The sequence below is a fragment of the Vigna umbellata genome, chromosome 6 (assembly GCF_029865625.1).
Source record: "Vigna umbellata cultivar VRB3 chromosome 6, Vumbellata_1.0, whole genome shotgun sequence".
Lineage (NCBI taxonomy): Eukaryota > Viridiplantae > Streptophyta > Magnoliopsida > Fabales > Fabaceae > Vigna > Vigna umbellata.
The window spans coordinates 28,320,354-28,336,690 of NC_142170.1; the positions used below are offsets into that span (position 1 = coordinate 28,320,354).

The following is a 16,337-nucleotide window of genomic DNA, read 5'->3' on the forward strand; positions in this document are numbered from 1 at the left end:
TTTTAAGGTATACTATTAATTAAAACAAATGCTCCATTTATTACGATCAAACACAAAGTATTATCAACATCTGGCCCTATGGAACTGATTTTCAGATTTTTAAATCAACTTTTAAATTTGAATATTGTAAATAAAAATAATGTGGTTTAGAGAAAATATGTAAATAAAAATGTTCAGTTTCAATTAAGATTAATAATAAATACATCACACCAATAAACACTGTGAAAAAAAAATATTATAAGTGTTAAAAGATTAAAAAAAAAAAAAACCTGAAATGCACGTGTAATGCAATAACTAAGAACTTTGTTTAACTTTTCCAAAAATGCTAGAAATGATATAGCCTTTATAATCAATTTTTAAGAGAAGAAATCATATATGAAGTTCTAGTATGGTAGAAATGACAAGTGGATGAGTTATGGATGAAAAAAATATTCATTACTGTGGATGGTCCGAGATCAAATTTGTAATACGTATTTAATAAACTTGTTTAAAAGTATCAGATGAAAATTTTCTAATTCTGTTTTAGTTTATATAGTTTATGTTTTTTTTTACTTATGTTTTAAAAATAATTGTGACTTTATTTTTTATTTTTTAATATCCATAAATATTTGTGGTAAGATACAAATTATATATATATATATATATATATATATATATATATATATATATATAATAAGTGTTGTAAAATTAAGCTTTTAAAAAAATACATAGAATATTATTATAAAAGGAAACATGAAACTCTTATATTATCTGGAAGATGTTATTCCTTTCTTATATATTAATCGCACATTATCAAAACCAATTATACTTGTTATACTTTAAACACTTTTGATCTATAAGTTTCTACTAAGATAATTTAATACATCTTGACAATTTTTTTTAAATCTATATTAAATATATCTCATCACTGATTTTATTGCTCCATTTTAATTTTTTTTATTTACATAAATTTTCTATTATATTAGAATAGTTCTTTTTGCCCAAAGTCTACACCTAATAATAGAATAATAATTTATTCAAATTCTTACATTTAAGATCTTTAACATACATTATATAATTATAAGTAAAGTTATAATATATTCTTTTAAGATTTTACCACGGTTATTATGATACCAGGTATTAATATTTATTCATTGGCATATTTCCATCATAATATTATTTCATTGTCTCATCAAACAATATATTAATATGCCTCATACTTAATAATTTACTTCATAATTAACTCAATTCATCCACATTATTCAACATACTTAATATTTTTTATAATTTTAATATCAAATAAAATTTTCATAATTCATTACACCTCATTCTCTCGAACATTATTTTTATTCTTCATTCAATTTTATTATTAAAATTAAATGAAAAATAAAAATAACTCTTGTATATTGTTGTTCAAGATAAAAACTTATATATTCTTCATTCAAGAATTAAGCATCCAATTGAGTGACATTTTTTACATTAAGCCATAATTTCCTTAATTGTCTCACATTTCCAAATTTTTCATCGCAACCACTCTTCCCATGGTAATGAGAGTTTTGAAGAAATAAATTGGTATTAAAAAGGGATTTAATTAGAATTTAAGACTCATTTTTCAAATTACTAGATTATCTCACGGATAAGCAAAATCAACATATTAGTTTATCTTGATTTACCCAACACTATTATAATATGTAACATTACAAATTCTCACACTTGATAATTCATAGTTGATATATGTCTATACATGTTTTAAACTCAGATTTCAACTACAAAATCATAATTATAACTTGAGTTCTTCTACTTTATTCTTCTATCTTTCTCTTCATTGGCACTGAACCAGAGGACATTCCTTCATCTGCTCCCGTATAACGAATTATACGATCATCGCACATACCCAAACACAAACACAAACAAGTAGGGTGAGCTAACATGCAACCAATCATTTATAAAACATGCATATTTACTTTGATGCACTCAACAAACCTCATATAATAATTATGTGAGACACACTCATACCATCATACAACAATCGCATCATAGATACTCATCCCATAATACCACAATTACTAATCGACACTCATCCCACAATACTTAATAGACACCTGTTCCACAATACTCAATAGACACTCGTTCCACAATACTCAATGGACACTCATTCCACAATACCCAATAGACACTTATCCCGATGATACGTTGATGAGCGGTCAGGGAGGTTACGCACTTGTGATGCCTTCTTAGTCCTCAACACTATGTCCAAAACCGGCACATAGACCAGGACCTCCTGCCCCTCTCACCACATAATTCATCCTTTCTGCTTGATTATTAGAGTATCAGGATAACCTCCAACTTCAGGACCCTCAACATCAACATAATCACACATACCATGGCATTACAGAATCTCTCCGCGAGACTCATACCATGCTCACATTCCTCAACTCATATTATACCCTTACGAAATCTCCCCATAATACTCATACCATGTTCAGATGTATAAATTCAAATCCAATATAATAAATTACAATCATCACAGAAATCATACAAAATGAATATATCACAAAATAAATTAACAATACTAAAATATCATCGTAAATGGTCACCGGAGAAGAATCAAATGTTTGACGAATCAAACTCACCATAAACGCTAGTACATATGACTAGTCACAACTTACTGAATTTGACCAGGGCTGCTCTATAATCAGGGATGTACCAACTCCGGTTTTTAAGATTCCTCTATCCTACCATCACAATTATAATTCATAATTCCATATCTACCACAATAGCATGAATTCATCAGAAATTTCCATTCCAACAAGATATACTGCACAATAATTTAACAGTGCATAATCTGTTCAATAGGATTTAAGTTAAAAACTTGTCGAGTAGACTTCCAGAAAAGAGAGGTGCGTCACAATGGACAACTTAAGTACCAAGTCTTTCCTTAGCCAAAGTGTTCCTCAACTAGTTTTTAACAAATTTCTTATTTACAGATTCAAAACAACAGCATATAATATTAACATCAAAATTTAATATAGATAGATATACAGTAAGCATTAACAGTATTCACACAGAATTTCAAGACATGAATAGTAATAAAACAATACTAAATCAAAATATAAAAGCTTAGAAAGGTTAGCTCCCCTACCTCTATTCCAGACTTCTCTTGTTCCAAATTTGTTTCCCTGAAACCCTCCAGAGCCTCTACTCTTCTTGCAACAAAAAATTTCTTCCTAACTCTTTCTTCTCTATTTCTCAAGGTTTCTCACTTGATTCTTTCTATCTTTGTGCAAAATAGCCTCCCCTCTCATGACTATTTATAGTCCAAAAATTTTACTATTCATCAATTTTTTAATATTATTTATTATTTTAATATTATTTTATTATATTAATATCTTAATCACCACTTACATAATGGATTCCTCAATAATGCCTTCAAATTTGAAGTGCTTTATTCACTATCAATATTTTAAATTTCTTTTTTTTTTAATAAATTTTTTTTTTAATTTTTTTTTTACAAAAAGGTAGAAAAGAGCTTGAACCCATGTTCTTGAAATCACTACAATTTTCTACTATTTAAGCTACCAAAATTTCTATATTTAACTTATTAATTAATTATATTTTCCATTCACAAAGAAATTTATTACTACTAGTAATAAAATTGTTACAATTAAGGTAAATATTTTTCATGGATCTTACACAATACATCCAATTCTCTTTTAAAAAATTTCTCAAGGGACTAATCCAAATTATAGAAAATAGTTACAAAACACTTGTGATTATCCCTTCTTAATCTCCTATTTCTAAAAACACACATTTTTTAGTTGTCACTCTTGATTATAAACACATATGATAAATGGTAATAAGAATAAATTTTAAAAAAAGGACGTAAAAATAATTCTTATAAGTTATTAACTTCACATATTGAAGAATACAAATGTTAACATTTCCGACAAATGCACTCGCAATTTTAGAACATTTTATACCTCGTAATGATGAACGCTTAGAATTTTGGACTATGTATAGATTTAAAGAATATATATTCAACGATGATATTTGTGTGCTTAATAATAATAAAAATATTTTTTTAACAACTTTTTTACAACTGCTTATGTGTTAGATTGTGATTGGTCTGTTCAAATATACAAACTAATAAAATAGTGACACATAGTCTATTTTTGAAAAATTGTTAACATATCATGGTCCTAATAACAATATCATCACTCTTTTGTATGTATTTTACTAATGTTGCTTTAACTCCAAATCTATAGCTACATAGAGAAGATTACACTTCCTTATAACCAACACAAGTTGTAAACAAGAAAATGTTACAAGAATAATTCATATAAAACAATAACTTTGATTTTAATTTTCATTTTGCATTACTTTCTAATATTTGTTAACATAAAATTTGTCTACTGAGAAATGATCTATAGGTATAGACAAGTGTTAGACCAACAAGGTCTTAACAAGTTCTAGAGGAGAAACAACTCTTTTATACATCTTTTTTACTTAAACATCAAAAAATAATTTAAACAATAAATATTGTCAAACGACTAGTGTAATATTTAAACAACAATGTGTTGTCTAAACAATAATTATCATTGCTGAATGTGCGTAGATCTAAACTTACTATTTTAAGTTGTACATATATATATATATATATATATATATATATATATATATATATATATATATATATATATATATATATATATATATATATATATATATATATACTATTTTAAATTTTGGCTCTACAGTATTGAAAAAATTCAAGTATTGTATTCTCACCAACGCAATACAAAAATACAAATACCTATACCGATCTCACAGTTTCAAACAATAATTCCCATTAGTTTCCTATAATTTAGTGTCTAAGAAAAGTTAATTAATTATTATCTTCTTGCTGTCAGATTACATAAAAATCTTTCAAAGAACTTTCAAAATACAAACAAATCAAAAGATCAACTTCCTCAATAGAAAGATCCTATTTTTTTAACTAATATAGGCCAGCAAGGCAGTAAAACTCCCAGAGACAACAAAAGAGAAAAAGAAGAAAATCAATTATTAAAAAAACTTATCCAAATCAAAATTATGACCAACCTAATTTAATTTATACATCATTTTCTTTTAAACCATAGAAGGTAGTCATGAAAAGATAATTAATTAGTCTAAATTTAAAAGGATATAAAGAATTTAGAGTTTTTAAAAAATAAAATTTATAATAAATAATAACTAAAATAGTTTTAATTTATAATAAATAATAAACCAGATTCGTTGTCATTCATAAATGAGATAAGGTGGCAAGAGCCTTAAAGAACAATGGAGGCTTGAGTTGAATGTGAAAGCTGAATGGCCTATAAATGAAAAATCATTCATTTATTATTCGGGCCATGCATCGTTATGTCTTTCTGTATATTAATCAGGTAACATCCATTATCCCTTTTCTTTTTGGCATTAATAATTTTGCTTATTTAAGTAAATAGTTTTTTTTTTTTTCTATAGTGAGTAACATCTGAGTTTTATAAATCTGAACCATTGGATTAGCGTCTCTTTAATGTAATTAATTTAATTATTTATCATTAAAAATTAATCTTTTATTTCCATCAAATTTGTGCCTACACTTAACGTGATTGAGACAGATACCACTTACTTGATTATAGAGAAAACGTAACTTAGAGGTGAGCACTTAAATATGGGAACTATGTAAACACTTCATGTGCCATGCATACTTAAAAGAATTTTAGAATATTAAACATGTCTTCATCTTTTAGAATTAGTAGTTTCAAATGCCCAAGCAATGAATGAGTGGGTAAGGAATAATGTATATTCACAAAAATTCTATGACGTGTAGAATGTGAGCGTATTTATAGAGCTTTGGTGGATATTTTACTTATGGATTAACATCATTTAAAAACCTTAATATTGGTTATTTCTTTATTTGTTAATTTAGAGACATAATTCATTTTTATTAACTAATATTCTTTTGTTATCGTTTTATGTTTATGTATTTAGTTTGACTATATTAATATTTTCGGATAATAGATTTCTCAACCCTCCACCCTTTTTAAACTGATGAGAATTTTCAAGAAAAAAAAAAGTTATTTAAGGTTAACAAAGAGAATTAAAAAATCAAATAACATAATAAAATTTAATTTAATAAAAATTAAATTATATTTCTATTATATTTTTAAATAAGCTCATGTTAGGTATCATTACGAACTTTGACATCTCATCTATAACTACATCTCAAAGTCCATAAATTATTTGTTATCATATGAAAATTTATTAAAAAGAAAAAAATAAAATAAAAGAATACAAAGAGGCTACACTTAACCCATGACAAAAGTTACATTTCACAAATAGGCAGACTATACTTATTATGAAAAAAATTTAAATAAAGACATGGAGGTAAGGTATTAAACCACTTATATTGTTCTTTATGAATAAAATTTAAATTAGCTAATTTATCGACACAATGATTTTCTTCACAAAAAACATGAGAAACTTTGAATTACATATGCTTACAAAAATACAAATTTTGACGTCGTCTCCCTCTAAGACTCTGAAGAACCACTCGTTGATCTTAAAAAACCACGATACATTAAAGAAGAATCATTATCCAACCAAAACTTTTGAAAGCCTTCCCTCAAAGCATATTAAATCATAATTGTTTCCTATAAGTTCAGCATAAATAGAAGTCTACACTTCTAAAAAAGTTGAAAAGTTCCACACATAATCATCTTGACTTCTCTAAAAATACTGACCCATGAATCCAAATGAAACTATCCTACATTCTATAGTTTGAATATTGAAAATTTTCAGCATCAAAAAATCATATACGATATTACTCATATGTCTTTTAGATTAATTTTTAGTCATCTGCACTATTAGATATATTATCTTTATTTTATATTTATTTTTTATCTTTATCTTTTATCTTTATTTAATTTGTTATTATTTATTATTTGTATATTTTGGGCCTAGTCCATATTACTTCTATAATAAATAGATGACCTTATATGTATATTCAACACAAAGGGAGATTAATCACATATATAATTTTTATTATATTCAACAAGGTATCAAAGTCAGGTTCTTTGTTTGTTGGCCTTGCCCACTACAACCATCGTCGCCATTAGAGTCGTCGTCGCCATTAGAGTCGTCGTCGCCGACGTTATAATCGTTGTCGCCGTTGTCTCCGTCACCAAATAAATAGAGCAACGGTCAAAGTTCTTCATGCTACTAGCATTGCACGGCCTTGCTGATGAGTATTCTCATATTTGTGGTCAGATTTTGGGTTCACTTGTTGTTCCCACTTTGACTTCTACTTATTCCACTCTTGTGCATGTACCTAGTAAACCCATAAATGATACATATGTTTCCTCTACGTTGGCATCGCAACGTCATGATCGCAATCACTCTCACAAACCAGGAAGAGGACGTCTCAAGTGTAACCATTATGGCAAGGTAGGCCACACGATTGACAGGTGTTATGCATTACATGGTTGCCCTCCTAGATCTGTTGCAATTGTTCAGATTGATTCTCCGTCACACTCACCTACTGGGGATCCTCCTTCATCTGATATTACTGATGACTTTGTTATTTTCAGTAAATTTCTCAAATGGTATAAGGATCAACAACCTTTTAGTTTCACTCATCTGTAGCACACACAAGTACATATTTTATTGGTCTGAGTCCATCTTCTTCTCTTGACTCTTGGGTTCTTGACTCGGGAGCCACATATCACATTACTGGTAACAAAATTTTCCTCTTTGTTCTCTCCAAATCCTTTACCTTATGTCACAATGGCTGATAGATCTAGAGTTTTAGCTCATGGTGTTGGGACTGTTAACATTTTTCCTTATTTATCCATTGATAATGTTCTTTATGTCCCTAGGTCTCCTTTTAACTTATTATTTGTCAGTCGTCTAACTCGTTCTCTATATTATGATATTTCTTTTAACAAAAATTTTGTTTGTTTACATGACCGGAGTTCGAGACAGGTGATTGGCATTGGATGTGAGTCACATGGTCTTTATCATCTTCGCCCCTCTACACATATTGGTGCAGTTATGGAGTCTTTATCTCTTCTTCATGCTCAGTTAGGTCATCCCAGTCTTTCCAAATTGCAACAACTTGTTCCTAACTTATCCAAGTTATCCAATTTGGTATGTGAGTCATGTCAATTAGGAAAACATATTTGTAGTTCCTTTCCTCGTAGTGTCTCACAACATGCTTCGTCCCTTTTTTCTTTAGTTCATTCTAACATTTGGGAACCTATTCGTGTTAAGTCTAATTTAGGCTTTCAATATTTCGTTACTTTTATTGATGATTATTCTAGTTGCACTTGGCTGTTTTTAAAGAAACATAGTTATGAGTTATTGTCTCTTTTTCAAACCTTTTATAATGAAATTAAAACTCAGTTTGATGTTTCTATTCAAACTTTGCGTAGTGATAATGGTCGTGATTATCTTTCCCATTCTTTTCAACAATTTATGGCTTCTCATGGTATTCTCCACCAAATTTCATGTGCTTATACACCTCAACAAAATGGGGTGGCTGAGCGCAAAAATAAACATCTTATTGAAACAACTCGTACTCTTTTAATTCATGGTAACATTCCTCAATATTTTTGAGGTGATACTGTTCTTACTGCATGTTATCTCATTAATCGCATGTCTTCTTCTGTTTTAGAAAATAAAATATCTCATTCTATCTTATTTCCTCATGAACCCCTTCACCCTTTACCTTTAAAAGTTTTTGGGTCTACATGTTTTGTTCATAATTTTGGTCCTGGTCTTGATAAGTTAGCTCCTCGATCACACAAATGTATTTTTTTAGGCTTTACTAAATCAAAGAAAGGATACAAGTGTTTTTCTCCTTCTCTTGATCGTTATTTTATATTTGCAAATGTCACATTCAATGAGTCTTCCTTTTATTTTAATGATCATTCTTCTTCTAATATGTCTCATTCTAATACTATCAATATTCCTGTTGTTTGTGCTCCTCCAATTGTGTCTAGTTCATCAGGTGTTTCTCAACAACCATCAAGTGACTCAATTGAATTACCAACTACTTTGTCTCCTTCGGCTCCGACAACTAAGTCTACCCTTCTAATTGCCCTTCGAAAAGGTATACGTTCTACCCGTAATCCCTCTCCACATTATCTTGCTTTAAGTTATCATAGACTGTCTTCATCTTTTTATATCTGCCTTTTGTCTATTTCTTCTATGACCATCCCAAAATCTGTTACTGATGCCTTAGCCCATCCTGTTGGCGTCAAACCATGCTAGATGAACTAAGTGCTCTTCAGAGTAGTGAAACTTGGGAGCTTGTCCCATTACCATCTAGGAAATCTGTTATTGGTTGCAGGTGGATTTTTGCTATCAAAGTTGGTCCTGATGGAACTATTGGTCGCCTCAAAGCTCGTCTTGTGGCCAAAGGTTACACTCAAATTTTTGGGTTGGATTTTGGTGATACTTTTTCTCCAGTGGCAAAGATGACATCTGCTCGTTTATTTATAGCCATGATAGCTCTTCAACAATGATCTCTTTATCAACTGGATGTTAAAAATGCATTCCTTAATGGAGATTTGCAAGAAGAGATTTATATGGAGCAACCTCCAGGATTTGCTGCTTAGAAGGAGTCTTCTGGGTTGGTATGTCGTCTTCGCAAATCCTTATATGGCCTAAAACAATCTTCTAGGGCCTGGTTTGGAAAATTTAGTAATGTTGTTCAACAATTTGGTATGACTCGGTGTGAGACAGATCATTCAGTCTTTTACCATCACTCGAGTGTTGGATCTGTCTACTTGATAATATATGTTGATGACATTGTTCTTACAGGTAGTGATAGTCATGACATCTCTCAGATGAAACAACATCTTTGCAACCATTTTCAGTCCAAAGATCTTAGCAAATGTAGATATTTCTTGGGTATTGAGGTGGCACAATCCAACAATGGTATTGTTATATCTCAAAGGAAATATGCACTGGATATTTTGGAGGAAACTGGGTTGATGAATTCAAAACCTGTGGACACACCCATGGATCCTAATACTAAACTTGTACCAAAACAAGAGGAGCCTAAGTCAAATCCCGAGAAATATAGAAGACTAGTTGAAAAATTGAATTATCTTACAATTACTCATCCTGATATTTCCTTTGCAGTTAGTGTGGTTAGCCAATTCCTTAATTCCCCATGTGAAGATCATTGGAATGCAGTTATTCATATATTAAAGTACATTAAAGGATCTCCTGAAAAAGGGTTGCTACATGGTTCTAGTAACCATACAATAGTGGTTTGTTATTCTGATGTTGATTGGACAAAATCTCCTCCTGATAGAAGATCTACATCCGGATATTGCGTCTTCATTGGTGGTAACTTGATCTCTTGGAAAAGCAAGAAACAGAGTGTTGTGGCAAGATCTTGTGCGGAAGCAGAATATAGAGCTATGGCCTCAACCACTTGTGAGCTTGTTTGGCTTAAGCAATTTCTTAGAGAGTTACACTTTGGAGATGTCACTCAAATGACACTTATATGTGACAATCAAGTTGTTCTTCATATTAGTTATAATCTTGTCTTTCATGACAAGACCAAACACATTGAAATTGACTGTCATTTCATTTGAGAGAAGATTGTATATGGAGATATCAAGACTGAGTTTGTCAATTCAAGTGATCAATTAGTAGATATTTTCACTAAGTCTTTACGGGGACCGAGAATTGATTATATTTGTAACAAACTTGGTAAATATGATTTGTATGCACCAGCTTGAGGGGGAGTATTCGATATATTATCTTTATTTTATATTTACCTTTTATCTTTATCTTTTATCTTTAGTTAGTCTGTTATTATTTCTTATTTTTATATTTTGGGCCTAACCCATATTATTTCTATTATAAATAGAGGACCCTATGTGTATATTCAACACAAGAAAGATTAATCTCATATATAATTTTTATTATATTCAACACGCACTAACTCCTTAACTTGAAAAATAGTAAATGATCAAATATGATCCTGAAATCTACTATGATTTCTCATCCTCCATATCATTTAAACAATTATAGTAATGATAGTCACTTTAATCACTTTAGGTAAATGACTACAAAGAGACTTCATAAAGTGAACAAAAGAATCTAAAGAAGAAACATGCAAATAAAAAGCTTCCTTCAATCATGCCTACAATTGTATAACATTAAAATAGTGAAAGAACAAAGAAGAAAAAAATTCAACATTGTTTCCACACAAAAAAAAAAAAACACAGAGCATAAAACCACTTGTTTTTTTAATCTACTAGTGAATAGGTAAACGACCATACAATAACATTACAAGAAAAATTGATATTACCAATGACCAAAATTCGTTAGTAATGTTTTAAATTTTTTGGTAAATTGAAATTACCAACAGTTTACCACTAACCAAATATTTATCAATAAAATTCTCATTAATAAAATTTATTGACAGAATTCTTGTTAACTACAAACAAAAAAAATTGTCATTAAAATCGATCGATAATAATAAAGAGATAACTTTGTCAATAAAATTCGTGAGTAAATGATGTAATCTAGTTCATCTTTACCCTTTCTTCCTTCTTTTTCTTTTATTTTTCTATTTGAGCAAAAGCAATCTCTAGAGGCCTAATTCTCCAACCAATGAAGCATTGTCAAGCCCCTTCCAAGTTGGGATGGCAAGGGGTCAGGCACAAATAGTGTCTACTCGTAACCCGACTTGAAAAAAAAATTCATCCACTACCCACACGGATATCTGTTTAAAAAATACTTGCGGGTATTTTAAAACCCGCGGATATCCACAAATATCTGCAAATATTTAAAACATACTTTTATAAATTATTAAAATAAAATTAAAAAATATATATAAAATATAATATAACTTAAATTAAATATAAATTAAAATTTAATTTTAATTAAATTTAACCTTATAAAATATAAATTAATCTTAATTTTAATTAAATTTTGTTTAATAAAATAAAAATTAACTTTTTATTTTTATTTTTATTTTTTGCGGGTAGTGGATATTCGCGGATACGGATTGTATAATACCTACACCCGACTCGTTTATAAGCGGGTATTAAAATACCCGTTAACCGCAACCCACGAATAATAAATACTCACAGGTACAACTATCCATCGTGAATTTTATTTGAGGATACCTGCGGGCGCGAATTTTTTTGTCATCCCTATTTCGAACCACTATTTCATTCAGTTTAAACTTCATCTTCCAAACCCAAAACCTATTTTCCAACCTTATTCCAGAAAAATCATAAAAACCAACACATTACAAAAGGGCAACCCATCTTCATTTCAACTGAATCCTCTATAACCAAAACTCTACTTTCATCCAACACAAAACAAAAAAACTTTAACCTTATCAGCACCCTACGCAACTGTTGTAGTGGAAGGAAGAAGTAATGTTATTGGTGTCTCTTGTAACGCCAACGGCGTCTTCGATGACGACTTTGGTAGGTGCGGACACACAACATCGAGTTGTGCTTACAGTGTTGAGGTTTCACACGTTAAAAGTATAGCAAAGGAGGAAATGTCTTGTTAACACCAACAAAGGCTACATTGGTCGTCGGTGGTGCTACCGATGTCCTGGCTGGATAAGATAAACATTTTTGCAGATAAAGAAGGAGCAGTTGTGTCTACACGTGGAAGAAGAAGAAGAAATCCTTAGGATTCTATATTTTATTTTAAAGAAGAGAAAATTGGGTCTGGACTATTTGGGTGGGAGATTTTTGTTCTTTTTACCGAAGAATTTTAAGATTTGTAATTACTAACAATGTTTACAGACAAAAAATCTACCTTAAATGAAATTTTTTGCCGATAGAAAAAGTCATCAGTAAGTGAAATCTATATTATCGACGAATTTATTGACAGAAAAAAATTCCTTAGTAATTAAAATTTTAAAAATTATTTTTGTAAAAATCATTGATAATTCGAATTTATAATTTATTTTGATGGGTGAAATTTCATCAATAATTGTAATAATTTTTATAGTGCAACTTTCAAAGAACTAAATTTTTAGTTAGTGGCACCTCATCCAACCAAATCAAGTTTTCTTAATCCATACATTTCATACCAGAAGAGTAAAACATTTTTATAACTTTTTGAGAAAACACCACGAGTATAATCCAAAATCCAATTAGGTACACTCTTATCCTTATTAACCGTTAAAAAAGAAAAATTATATAAATTGACAACAAAAGAAGAAAAGTTTCAATGAATGTCTAGGTTGAACTAACAACGTAATATAATCTTACTTTGTCAAAATAAGGAATTCTAGCCAATTTAGATATGCAAATGTCATAACACCAACAACCAATCCAAAGATTAATCCAATCACTCTTACCTAATATCCAAAAAAGTATTTTCTAGAACAACATCATATACATACTCAATACCATACCAAATTGATGATGATTTAAATAACATATTTTTAATACTTAGACTTAAGAAATTAAATATGCATGAGTTTAGTTTAAGTCATTTTTCCATAAGCAAACTCCCAAGATAAATGTAGCATATAGGCTTTGTTCTCCAACTAAATGTTAGTAACCTGTAAACCATCATTCACCTTAGAACCACATAAGATAGATCATTCAATAGTGAGCAAACCCTATTTTTTAGTATCTCTAGTCCATAAAGAAATTTGAAATCCATTGTTCCACCTCAAAAAGAAGCTTAATAGGTTGTGTAAACCTAGAAGCTAAAAGACAATAAGCCAAATATTATAGAATACACTAGTTGAATTCTTTCCATCATACTTAGCAACTTCCATTTCCAAGAAGCAATTTATTGCAAATCTTATCAGCCAAAGGTTGAAAAAATCACGCCTTAGAAGCCCCCACAAAAATTGACACACTCAAATACATAAAAGGAAGAAATTATTGATTATAAGAGAGAACCTCTTGAGATGCCAAACAAAAGAAATACAAGTATCAGCAGTGTAAAAGTGACTTTTAGTTGGACTCACCCATTAAACTGAGAATGTGTCATATCCACGCAAGAAAGATTTCAAATGTTGCAGGATACCATTATTTCCTCTACAAAAAACAAATATATCATCAACATGGGAAGCATAAGGCTTTTAGAAATTAGGTGAGATGTTCATACTCAAAACCTCCTCAACAAAACAAAAAAGCAAAGAAAATAAAGGATCTCCCCTCTAACCCCCGTCTACCATAAGTTAAGTAATTGACCAAATCACCATTAATCCAAATAGAAAGATAAACATATTACAAGATACGAAGAATCATGTCAAAAAACTTTCTTGAAAACCAAAACAATGCAACACTTGAATTAAAAAAATGTCAATTAATGATATAAAAGCCTTGATTATATAAATCTTAATGGCTATATTACCACCTTTAACCTTTTTAAATAGAAGATTAATAGTTTTATAAATAATATAAAATACTCCTTCCTTTAATAAAACTATTTTGATTAAGAAAAATAATTCTACTAGCAATCATCACCGGTCTATCAACTAAAATTTGTATAATGATTTTTAAGCGAAAATTAATCACTAAAAATGATACATTCTATTGTATTTGAAGTTCAACTCCTTTGTTAAATTCACATTTCAGTGTGCACAAATATAATATTATTTCTATTGTATTTTAAGTTCAACTCCTTTACACGCGTAAAGATAAGTTTATATACTAAGTAAAATTAAACATGTTATCAAATAAATAACAAACTAAGAGTAGGCTACTAAAATCAATGGTAATAATATCTACAAATTCAACCATCATATTTTAGTTGTAATCAACACAATTTTCTAACATGATTTAATATAAAATATATAACAGTGACTTCTAGAATATCATCCTTTCTCATAAGGATTTAATTTCTTCTTACACAAAATTGGGATCTCATTCTTCATTATTGTAGACATGGATGAAAGAAAGTAAACAAAACAAAAATTAGTAAAAGGAAATACAAAATAACAAGAAAGAAAAGAAAAAACTTTTTAATTATATGTTTAGCTAAATGGTTAGCTCACAATTTTTATTTTTGTCGATTATTGTTATCTTATTATGTGTGTATAGGTTTATCCCGACAAATCTTTAAAAAACCTTTTGATGATGTTAACATTTTTAAAATATGTACAAAATTTCAAAAATATCAAATATAAGAATATAATAAAATAAAAAAAAATTTATATATTAATTTATATTTACGTACGAAAATTTGGTGTAGCCAAACTCCTCTCACACACTGCTATATAATTGGTTATGAAAGGGAAGGAAACCTTAGTTATTATTATAGGTTTATATGCTTATGTCTTTGTATTGTCTTTGAATAGACTAATGTACGTGAGAAATTTATATATAGTTTGTATGTTGGAATATACTCACACTATACATTTTGATTTTAAAATTACTTTTAGTATTTTACGTATTGGATGAGAATTATATTTTAATAAAATAACTAATTACTAAAAGCCCACGGTTAGAATTCAATTCAATTTTAAGTTTCAAGATTGTTATACTTGCTGAGTTGTCAATTTATAACTATATTGTTCTTAAACTATATTTTAAGAAAAAAATTAAATTAAATGGATAAAATAAAACTATAGTTTCATTACTTAATTCGAAAATTATGCTTGACTATCACATTATTACAAAAATTAATCAAATAAAATTATTAAAAAAAAATCATTCTCACCACATATACGACTTTAAACAAGTATTTTTTATTTATTTGATATTCTATGAAATATAATCTAATTTTATAATTTTGTTCATCTTATGTATTTGATGGACCGGTAGGGCAGAATTTAAAAAACGCTCTCAAATAGTGTTTACATAAAAATAAATATGAAATATTTCAAAACTTATTTCGTCTCTAAAATAAATGAAAATAACTTGAATTGATTTTTTTTAATACCTAGTCTAAAAAACATATATAATATTTCTTATTAAAGTAAGGTATAAAATGGACTATTAAAGTTGAAACATATCAATAAACTATTAACCTATTTTTCACTATTTATGTTATAACTATAAATATTTTTACACTTTCCAGCGATATTTTTTATTTATTTTTAAATATTTATGTTCTCGTAATAAAATTTAGTTTAACCGCGTAAACAAATGAAATATTATATTGCTGAGATAAAAAATATTAATGGCGGAAAAGATACATGATAGGGAAGTTGAGATTTATTTTCTTATTGTATTATATTAAATAACGATTTACAAAAGTTTTGTTTTCTCATTTTATTGAAACATTTGAAGTATAACTACAACTATATCTCAAGTTAAGCTCTCCAATTTCATAAAAGAAACGCAGAATTACGTAACAATATTAAAACTATTTTAACAATA

The 16,337-nt window shown here is 28.7% G+C and overlaps 1 pseudogene; it reads left to right on the plus strand.

The window, feature by feature from the left end:
* Nucleotides 1-9,998: 9,998 nt before the first annotated feature.
* LOC148197144 (secreted RxLR effector protein 161 pseudogene) lies at nt 9,999-10,757 on the plus strand (annotated as a pseudogene).
* Nucleotides 10,758-16,337: the final 5,580 nt, after the last annotated feature.